Source organism: Rhinolophus sinicus, chromosome 4, assembly GCF_057876585.1.
Source record: "Rhinolophus sinicus isolate RSI-liver-muscle chromosome 4, RSI-T2T, whole genome shotgun sequence".
Classification (NCBI taxonomy): Eukaryota; Metazoa; Chordata; class Mammalia; order Chiroptera; family Rhinolophidae; genus Rhinolophus; species Rhinolophus sinicus.
In genome coordinates, this window is record NC_142504.1 from 52,787,289 (window position 1) to 52,797,985 (window position 10,697).

The 10,697-nt window shown below is 38.4% G+C and overlaps 1 pseudogene; it reads left to right on the forward strand.

Annotated features, from left to right (window-relative positions):
* The first annotated feature begins 8,646 nt into the window (after positions 1-8,646).
* Positions 8,647-9,736, forward strand: LOC109433750 (actin, cytoplasmic 2 pseudogene; annotated as a pseudogene).
* The last annotated feature ends 961 nt before the right edge of the window (positions 9,737-10,697 follow it).

Sequence of the window (10,697 nt, forward strand, 5' to 3'; positions counted from 1 at the left end):
AAGACACATATACCCAAACTGACACAAGATAAAATAAATGCCAATACATATGAATAATTGAGAGACAGAAATGTTATACTTAATACAAATATCTTTATGTATTATTCAAAACTCAGCTTAAATATCCACTCGAAGAGATTTTATAGCTTCCATAATTTTATTTATATTTTTACCTCTGTCTTCTTTCTTTTTTCTTTTTCAATTACAGTCGAAATTCAATGTTATTTTATATTAGCTTCTGTTTACAGCATAATGGTTAGATATTTATATAATTTACGAAGTGATCCCCCTGATTAGTCTAGAAGCCACCTGGCACTATACATAGTTATTACAATATTACTGACTAAATTCACTGCATTGTAATTTACACTCCCATGATGATTTTGTAACTACCAATTTGTACTTCTTAATTGCTTCACCTTTTTCACCCAGCTCCCCACCCATCTGGCAACAATCAGTTTGTTCTCTGTATTTATGAGTCTGTTTCTGTTTTGTTTGTTCATTTATTTTATTCTTTAGATTCCACATTTAAGTGAGATCATATGGTATTTGTCATTCTTTGTCTGACTTATTTCTCCTAGCATAATACACTTTCTGTCTATTCATGTTATCACAAATGACAAGATTTCGTTCTTTGTTATAGCCAAGTAATATTCCATTGTATATGAGTATATGTACAACCACTTTTTTATCTAATTGTCTACTGAGGGGCACTTTGGTTGCTTCCATATCTTGGCTATTGTAAATAGTGCTGCAGTGAAAATAGGGGTGCATATATATATATTTTTTTAATTACTGTTTGGGATTTCTTTGGATAAATACCCAGAAGTGGAATTCCTGAGTTATATTCTAGTTCTATTTTTAATTTTTTCAGGAATGTCCATATTGTTTTCCATAGGCGTTGCATCAATTTGCAATCCCACTAACAGTGCACCAGGGTTCCCTTTTCTCCACATTCTTGCCAGAAGTTGTTGTTTGTTGATTTATTGATGATAGCCATTCTGACATGTGTGGTTTTAATTTGCATTTCTCTGATGATTAGTGACATTGAGCATCTTTTCATATGTCCATCTGTATATTCTCTGGAGAAATGTCTATTCAGATACTCTGCCCATTTTTTATATGGATTTTTTTGGTGTTGACTTATATGAGTTCATTATAAATTTTGGATATTAAGCCCTTATCAGATGTATTGGCAAATATATTTTCCCATTCAGTAGGCTGTCGTTTCATTTTGTTGATGGTTTCCTCAGCTGTGCAAAACCTTTTTAGTTTATGTAGTCCCATTTGTTTATTTTCTCTTTTATTTCTCTTTCCTGAGAATTATTATATTATTATACATATTAAAATTTTTATTAAAAATATATTTTTATATTATATATATAAATTTAAAAAATATTACTACAAGCAACGTGAAAGAGGTTACTATCTGTTTTCTTCTAGGAGTTTTATGGCCTGGGGTCTTAGATTTAAGTCTTTAATCCATTTTAAGTTTATTCTTTATGGTGTAAAAAGGTGGTCCAGTTTCATTTTTTCATGTATCTGTTCAGCTTTCCCTACACCATTTATTTAATAACTGTCTTTACCCTATTGCATATTATTGCTTCTTTGTCATAGATTAAATGACCATATAGGCATGGATTTATTTCTGGGCTCTCTATTCTGTTCCATTGATCTATATGTCTATTTTTAAGCCAGCACCATGTCATTTTGATTGCTATTGCCTTGTAGTATAGGTTGATATCAGATAGCATGACACCTCCAATTTTGTTCTTTCTCAAGATTGCTGTGGCTATTTGGTGTCTTGTGCGGTTCCCTATAACTTTTAGGATTATTTGTGCTAGTTCTGTGAAAAATGTCATTGGTATTTTGATAGGGATTGCATTGAGTTTATATATTGCTTTAGGTAGTATGGACATTTTAAACACATCCCTGAGCACAGTGTATGCTTCCATTTATTTGTATCTTCCTAATTTCTTTTGTCAGTTTCTTGTAATTTTCTGAATATAGGTTTTTACTTCCATAGTTAAATTTGTTCCTAGGGATTTTATTATTTTTTTGATGCACTTGCACATGGGATTGTTTTCTTAACTTTCTGATAGTTTGTTATTGGTGTATAAAAATGGTATCAATTTCTGAATATTAATTTTCTTTCTACTATTTTACTGAATTCCTTTATCAGTTCTAATAGTTTTTTGGTGGAATCTTCACTGTCTCTCTATATAGTAACATGTCATCTGCAAATAATGAGTTTCACTTCTTACTTTCCAATTTGGATGCTTTTTGTTTCATTTCCTTGTCTGATTGCTGTGTCTAATCCAACATAGTAATTCCAATACTTTGTGGAATAAAAATGGTGAAATTGGTCATTCTTGTCTTGTTTGATCTTAAGGAAAATGCTTTTAGCTTTTTCCCCCGTTAAGGTTGATGTTAGCTTTGGGTTTGTCGTATATGGCCTTTATTATGTTGAGCTATATTTCCTCTATTCCCATTTTGCTGAGAGCTTTTATTATAAATGAATGCTGGATTTTGTCAAACATTTATTTTTCCGTATCTTTTGATATGATCATATGAGTTTTATCCTTCATTTTGTTTATGTGGTGTATCAGGTTAATTGATTTGTGGATATTGACCCAAACTTGCATCCCAGGAATAATTCCCACTTAATTATGGTGTCTGGGTTTTTTTTTGTGTGTGTGTGTGTGTGTTTTTAATGTATTGCTGAATTTGGTTTGCTAATATTTTATTGATGGTTTTTGCAGCTATTTCATCAGGAATATCAGCCTATAGTTTTCTCTTTTTGTAATTTCTTTGTCTGGTTTTGGAATCAGGGTACTGGTGGCCTCTTAAAATGAGTTAGAGAGCCTTCCCTCCTCTTGAATTTTTTGGAATAGATTGAGAGGAATAGGTGTTAATTCTTCTTTGAATGTTTGGTAAAAATAACCTGTGAAGCTTTCTGGTTCAGGACTTTTGTTTATTGGGAGTTTTTTTATTACTGATTTGATTATGTTAGTAGTAATCAGACAATACAGATTTTCTGTTTCTTTTTAATTCAGTCTTGGAAGATTGCATGTTTCTAGGAATTTATCCATTTCTTCCAGTTTCTTCTATGCCAATTTGTTGGCATAGAACTGTTCATAGCGTTTTCTTATATTCCTTTGTATTTCTGTGTTGCCAGTTGTCACTTCTCCTCTTTCATTTCTTGTTGTATTTATTTGGGTCCTCTCTCTTTTTTTCTTGATGTGTCTGGTAAAAGTTTTATCAATTTTATTTATCCTTTCAAAGAACCAGCTCTTGGTTTCATTGATCTTTTGTATTGCTTTTTTAGACTCTATTTGATTTCTTTCCACTCTGATCTTTTTCATGTCCTTCCTTCTACTCATTTTGGGCTTTGTTTAATGCTCTGTTTTAGCTCCTTTAAGTGTAAGGTTAGATTGTTTATTTGAGACTTTTCTTTCTTGAAGTAGGCCTGTATTGCTATGAATTTCCCTCTTAATACTGCTTTCACTGTGTCCCATAGATTTGGGGTCGTTGTGTTTTCATTTTCATTTATCTCAAGGTGTGTTTTTCTTCCTTGATCTCATTGATAACCCATTCATGGTTTAATAGGTAGCATGTTATTTAGTTTAGTTTGTGTGTTTTTTCAGGTGTTTTTTTTCCTTGTAATTTCTAGTTTCATACCATTGTGGCCAGAGAAGACGCTTAATATGATTTTAATCTTCTTAAATTTACTGAGACTTGTTTTGTGGTCTAACATGTAGTCTATCTTAAAAAGTATTCCATGTGTACTTGAAAAGTATGTTTATTCTGCTACTTTGTGATGGAATGCTCTTAAATATCAATTAAATCCATCTGGTCTGATGTGTCATTTAAGTCCACTGTTCCCTTATTGATTTTCTATCTGGAACGTCTGTCCATTGGTGTCAATGGTGTGTTAAAGTCCCCTACTATGACAGTCTTCCTGTTGATCTCTCCTTTTACGTTGTTCAATATTTGCTTTATATACTTTTTAAGTGCACCTATGTTGGGTACATAGATGTTTACTAGGGTTATATTTTTTTTGTTAGATTGAACCCTTTATCATCATGTAATGTCCTTCTTTGTCTCTTGTTTTTGTTTTTGTTTTGTCTCTTTGCCTTTGTTTTAAAGTCTGTTTTCCCTGATATATGTGTTGTTTCCCCAGCTTTTTATGTTTGTTTCCATTTGCATGAAGTATCTTTTTTCCATCTCATTGCTTTCAGTCTATGTGTGTCTTTCTATTTGAAGTGGGTCTCTTGTAGACAGGATATTATGGGTCTTGTTTTCTTACCTAACCAGCTGCCCTATGTCTTTTGACTGGAGCATTTAATCATTTACATTTAAAGTGATTATTGATAGACACATAGTTATTGCCATTTTGTTATTTATATTTATGTTCTTTTCCTTCTTAAAGAGTAGATTTTTCTTATAATATTGGTTTAGTGGTGGTGAACTTCTTTAGCTTTCTCTTGTCTGGGAAGGTCTTTATCTCTCCTTCAATTTTAAGAGATAGCTTTGCTGGGTAGAGTAGTCTAGGTAGTAGGTCCTTCTTTTTTTTTTTTTTTTTAATCATTTTGAATATTTCTTGCCAATTGTTTCTGGCCTGAAAAGTTTCTGTTGAGAAATCAGCTGACAGTCTTATGGGAGCTCCTTTGTAGATAAGTAACTACCTTTCTCTTGCTAATTTTAAGATTCTCTCTTTGGGTTTAACCTTTGGCATTTTAATTATGTGTCTTGTTATGGACCTTTTTGGGTTCAACTTATTTGTCTCTGTGCTTCCTGGACTTGTATGTCTATTTTCTTCATCATGTTAGGGAAATTTTCGGTTATTATTTCTTCAAGTAGGTTCTTAATTCCTTGCTGTCTCTCCTCCTTCTAGTACATCTATGAGTGAATGTTAAGGGACCTCCCAGAGGTCCCTTAAACTTTCTTTCTGTTCTGTTTTGATTTGGTGTTTTCTGCTACCTTGTGTTCCAAATCACTAATTGGATTCTCTGCTTCATCTAATCTGTTGTTTATTCCTTCTAATGTACTCTTCATTTCAGTTATAGTATTCTTCACTTCTGACTGGTTTATTATGGTTTTTATGTACTCTTTTATGCTTACTACCTCTGTTGAAGTTCTCACTAAGTTCCTTGAGCATCCTTATAACCAGTGTTGTAAACTCTGTATATTGTAGGTTGCATGCCTGCATTTTGTTAGTTCTTTTTCTAGAGTTTTTTCCTGTTCTTTCATTTGAGTTATGTTTCTATGTGTCCTCATTCTGGCTGCCTCTCTGTTTTTCTTTCTATGTATTAGGTAGGTCTGCTACATTTCCCAGTCTTGGCAGGGTGGCCTTATGTAATAGGTGTCCTGTGGGGTCCAGTGGCACAGACTCCCTGATTATCTGCAGTAACTGATCCAGAAATGTTCCTTGTGTGAGTTGTGTGTGTTCTCCTATTGTAGTTGAGGCTGATTGCTGTTGACATCAATCACACACAGTGGGTGTGATTGACCCTCAGGCTGATTGGCTGTGAGGATTATCCATTCCCACAGTTTACAAGCTGCTGTGCTGGGGCTGACCTCAGGGACCAAGATTCTTCCCAAAGGGCTCTGGTGCTTGCCAACACCACCCTTTATGTATGTCATTTGGGGGGGCTAATTGGGTGGCGCTCTGTTGTGATCTGACAATAGCTACCAGATGTATTTGTTCTGATGCCTTTGGGGAGGGGCTCCTGTCCAGACCAAGGTCAGCCACTGCCTGTGACCAGCCCAAAGCTTCATGGTAGGAACTACAAAGCAATGCATGGTTGTTTGCTACCTATGCTGGACATATAGGTGCATAGAAGAGGCTACACTGTGAACTGAGGCAGGTTGCCACCAGTACCAGCCCTGGGGCAGCTCAGCAAAAGGTTCAGGGCACCTTGAGGCCAGCTGCCACTTGAGGGCTGTCCATAAGGCTCAGCTACTCAAAGAGCCTTAAGCAGTATACTAGTTAGGTGAGGCAGGTTCTCAGAGAGGTACCACAGTTGGGTGAATGGTGTTCACCAGGTTAATGCAGATTTGGCTCCTGTGCTGAGCCTGGGACTACTCAGCAAAAGGCTCAGAGCACAATGAGGCCAGCTGCCAGCCACCTGAGTCTTGCAGACCCCTGAGAGTTGTCCAAGAAAGACTGCAGGATGGCAAGGGCTGGCTGTCTGCTACTGAAAGTTCCTTCAGCAGTGGGTGAGTTGGATAGGGTCCTCAGGAGTCACCAGATAGGAGCAAGTGGATTTCACTAGGCCAATGCAGATTCAGATTTGACTGGGTGGGGGGAGAGCTCAAAACAGGAAAGATGTCGCCCATCCATAGGCTGCGTGGGAGGAGGGCTCCACACAGAGACAATGGCAGCTGACCCTCCAGCCCTTGCCCTGAGCCACACAATTAAGTTTCTCCTTGTATGTCTCTGGACCCTCTTGATCTGCTGTCTCTCTCTGCTGGAACCCAAATTGAATGACTGGGAGTGAGTGAGTGTATGTCTGGGCCCTTTAAGAGGATGCCTGGGTTTTCTAGCAGCCTTCTGTCTCATCCAGATGAACAAAACTCCCTACTGTTTTTCATAACCAGACGCTGTAGGGACTCTTCTCCCCAGCATTTGTGCTGCAGGCTGGGGAGCTGGGTGTGGGGCTGGGACCCCCTTGCTCTGTATGGGGGACCTCTGCAGCCAAGAGATCCCTCCTGATTCTCAGCCACCATATGTGGGTGTGGGCCTGGGTGTTTCATGTTTCCACCCCTCCTACCAGTCTTGAGATGGCTTCTCCTTTATGTTTAGTTATAGAACTTCTGTTCACCTAATCTTCAGATGGTTCTCCAGGTTGATTGTTCTATAATTTAGTTATAATTTCAATTTGGTCATGGGAGGAGGCAAGCACAGCATTTACCCACTCCACCATCTTGCCTGAACTCTAATCCCATAATTTTAATTAAAAATATTGAACAGATAAATCATTTGTAAACATGCCCATAGGTGTATCAACCTGCTTGGGCTGCCATAACAAACTACTACAGAGTGGGTGGCTTTAACAGCAAACATTTATTTTCTCACAGTTCTGAAGGCTAAAAGTCCATCATCAAGTGCCAACAAATTCAGTTTCTGATAAGAGCTCTAATCTTCATTGTGTCCTGCCATGGCCTTTCTTCAGTGAGCGTGCTGAGAGAGAGAGAGCTCTTCTAAATAGAGGGTTCTCTTCTCATAAGGACACCAGCTCTCTCCAATTAGGGTCCTATCCTATGACATCATTTAACCTTAATTATCTCCATACAGGTCATATCTCCAAATATAGTCAGGGGTTGGTTCTTCAACATATGAATTTTGATAGACAGACAGAATTCAGTCCATAAGAATAGGCTATAAAGAAATACAATATAACGAACCCTGGATAAGGTCCACCAACTTTAAAAAGACAAGCACTTCTGGCCTTAACTTTGACAACTCTTCCTTGACTGTTTATAAGCCCATCCCTTTTTATCCCTACTCGGAGATAACCATTATCTTGAATTTTGAGTTTATTATTGTCTTGCTTTTACTTATGCTGCCACATGTTTGTGCACCTAAACAATGAAACACCACAATAAAATTATGGAAATAGCATGTATTTTTTGGTAACTTGTTTACATTACTCAACAGTATGCTTCTGAGATTTATCACGTTGTTGTGTGATACTGTGGTTAATTCATGGTTTTATGCTGCATCACAATTTACTTGTGATGGAAACTGGTTGCTTACAGTTTCTTGCTGTTAAAAACAGTGCTGCTCTAAACATTCTTATAGATGTCTTTTGATAGAAAAATGCTGGAATTTCTTTAGGTCAGCGTTGACAAACTTTTCCTGTTAAGGATTAAAAAGTAAATATTTGAGACTTTAAGGATGTCATGGTTTCTGTCACTACTATTTAACTCTGCCAATATATTGTGAAAACAGCCATAAACAATATATAAACAAATGGAAATGTCTGTATTGCAATGAAATTTAATTTATACACACAGGATTTGGGCTGTATTTGGCCCTCAGGGCAAAGTTGGTTGATCCCTGCTCCAAGTTATTAACTAGGAGTGAAACTGCGGAGTCATACTTAGTACACATGTAGTTTTAACTTGACTAAATAATGCCACATTGTTTTCCAAAGTGATTGTATTAATTTAAACTCCTACCAGCTTTGAAGATTTCTAGGTACCTCCTATCCTTACCAAGACTTGAAAAGATAAGATTTTTTTTTCTTTTGGCTAATTTGAAGGGGCATAATTATACCTAATTATGATTAAAATATATTTTCTTGATTACTAATGAGATTGAACATCATTTCTTATGTTTTCTCTTCTGTGAATTTATTTATTGAAATGCTATCCCAATTTTCTATTGGGCTATTTGTCCCATTGTCATCAATTTGAAGGGTTTATATATTATAAATTGTAATTCTCTTTCACTTGTAGTTTTGAAAACACTTTTTTTTCCCATCTTTTGGTTTGTCATTTCACTTTATTAACTGAATTTTGAGAAATGGAAGATCATAATTTTGAAGTTTTAAAGTTTATCAATCCTAGGCTGAGACCCATCCACCTGCCAACACATGCCTCTCTCCTTCACTGCACGGTGGCTGCCTCCTGATTGCCATGGATGACACAAGCGCTGCGTTCATGGTCCACAACTGCTCCAGCATATGCAAGGCCGGCCTCGAGGGTGACAGTGCTCCCAGGCCGTCTTCCCCTCCACAGTGGGGCACCCTGGGCACCAGGGTGTGACGGTGGGCATGGGCCAGAAGGACTCCTACATGGACGATAAGGCCCAGAGCAAGAGGGGCATCCTGACCCTGAAGTACCCCATTGAGCATGACTTTGTCACCAACTGGGATGACATGGAGAATATCTAGCACCACAACTTGTACAAGGAGCTGCGTTTGGCCCCTGGGGCGCACCCTGTGCTGCTGACTGAGGCTCCCCTTAACCCCAAGGCCAACCATGAGAAGATGACTCAGATCATGTTCAAGACCTTCAACACCCCAGCCGTGTACATGGCCATCCAGGCCGTGCTGTCCCTGTAGGCCTCTGGCCGCACCAGTGGCATTGTTTTGGACTCTGGTAAAGGGGTCACCCACACAGTGCCCTCAGGAGGAATATGCCCTCCTCTATGCCATCCTGCATCTGGACCTGAAGGTCCTCGCTGAGCGTGGCTACATTCTCACCACCACAGCCGAATGGGAAATTGTGCGTGATATCAAGGAGAAGCTGTGCTATATCAACCTGGACTTGGAGCAGGAGATGGCCACTGTGGCCTCCAGCTCCTCCCTGGAGAAGAGCTACAAGTTGCCTGACGATCAGGTCATCACCATTGGCAATGAGTGGTTCTGCTGCCCAAGGCACTCTTCCAGCCTTCCTTCCTAGGCGTGGAATCCTGTGGCATCCACGAAAGTAACTTCCACTCCATCATAAAGTATGACATGGACATCTGCAAGGACCTCTATGCCAACAGGTACTGTCTGGTTGGACCACCATGTACCCAGGCATTGAGACAGGATGCAGAAGGAGATCACCACCCTGGCCCCCAGCGCAATGAAGATCAAAATCAATGCACTTCCTGAGCACAAGTATGGTGTAGATAGGCGGTTGCATCCTGGCCTCACTGTCCCCCTTCTAGCAGATGTGGATCAGCAAGCAGGAGTAGGACAAGTCCCGCTCCTCCATCATCCACCACAAATGCTTCTAGGAGGACTGCTGCTTAATTGGTTACATCCTTTCTTGACAACCTAACTTGCACAGAAAGCGATGAGATTGGCATGGCTTTATTTGTTTGATTATTTATTTATTTATTTATTTATTTATTTATTTATTTATTTATTTATTATTTTTGCACTTGACTCAGGATTTAAAAACTGGAATGGTGAAGGTCACAGCAGTTGGTTGGAGTGAGCATCCCCAAAGTTCTACAATGTGGTTGAAGACTATACTTTTTTTTAATAGTCATTCCAAATATCGTCAGATGCACTGTTACAGGAAGTCCCTTGCCTGCCCAAAAGCCTCCCCCACTCCTTCCTAATAAGGGTCAGTCCTTGCCCGTTCACAGGGGAGGGTACTCACATTGCTTTTGTAAAAATTATGTAATCCAATTTTTAAAAATCTTAGCCTTAATACTTATTCTTTTTGTTTTGTTTTATTTGAATGGTCAGCCAGCACAACCCCTCTCTTCGTTCCCCAACTAGAGAGGTATGAAGGCTTTTGGACTCCCTGGGAGTGGGTTGAGATGTGGAGGCAGCTAGGGCTTGCCTGTACACTGACTTGAGACCAGTTCAATAAAGTGCACACTACAAAAAAAAGTTTATCAATCATAAAAGATTGGTTTTTAGTTTTGTTTTGAAATTCTGTTTAGTCTGATGTTAACATGAGATGTGATAAAAAAAAAAAATGGTGAATGTTTAAATTTAAAAAAAACATTATAGTAAAAGACATGTTGCGATTAATCCCCCTCAAAATACTCCCCCTCGCTTGGAACACACTTATCCCATCATTCTTGCCACTTTCTGAAGCAGTTTTGGAAGTCCTCTTTCGTGAGCATCTTTAGTTGTGCTGTCATGGCTGCCTTGATGTCCTGAATCACTTTGACTCTGGGGAAGAGCCAGAAGTCACACAGTGCCAGATCCAGGAATAAGGTGGGTGAGGACACACCATAA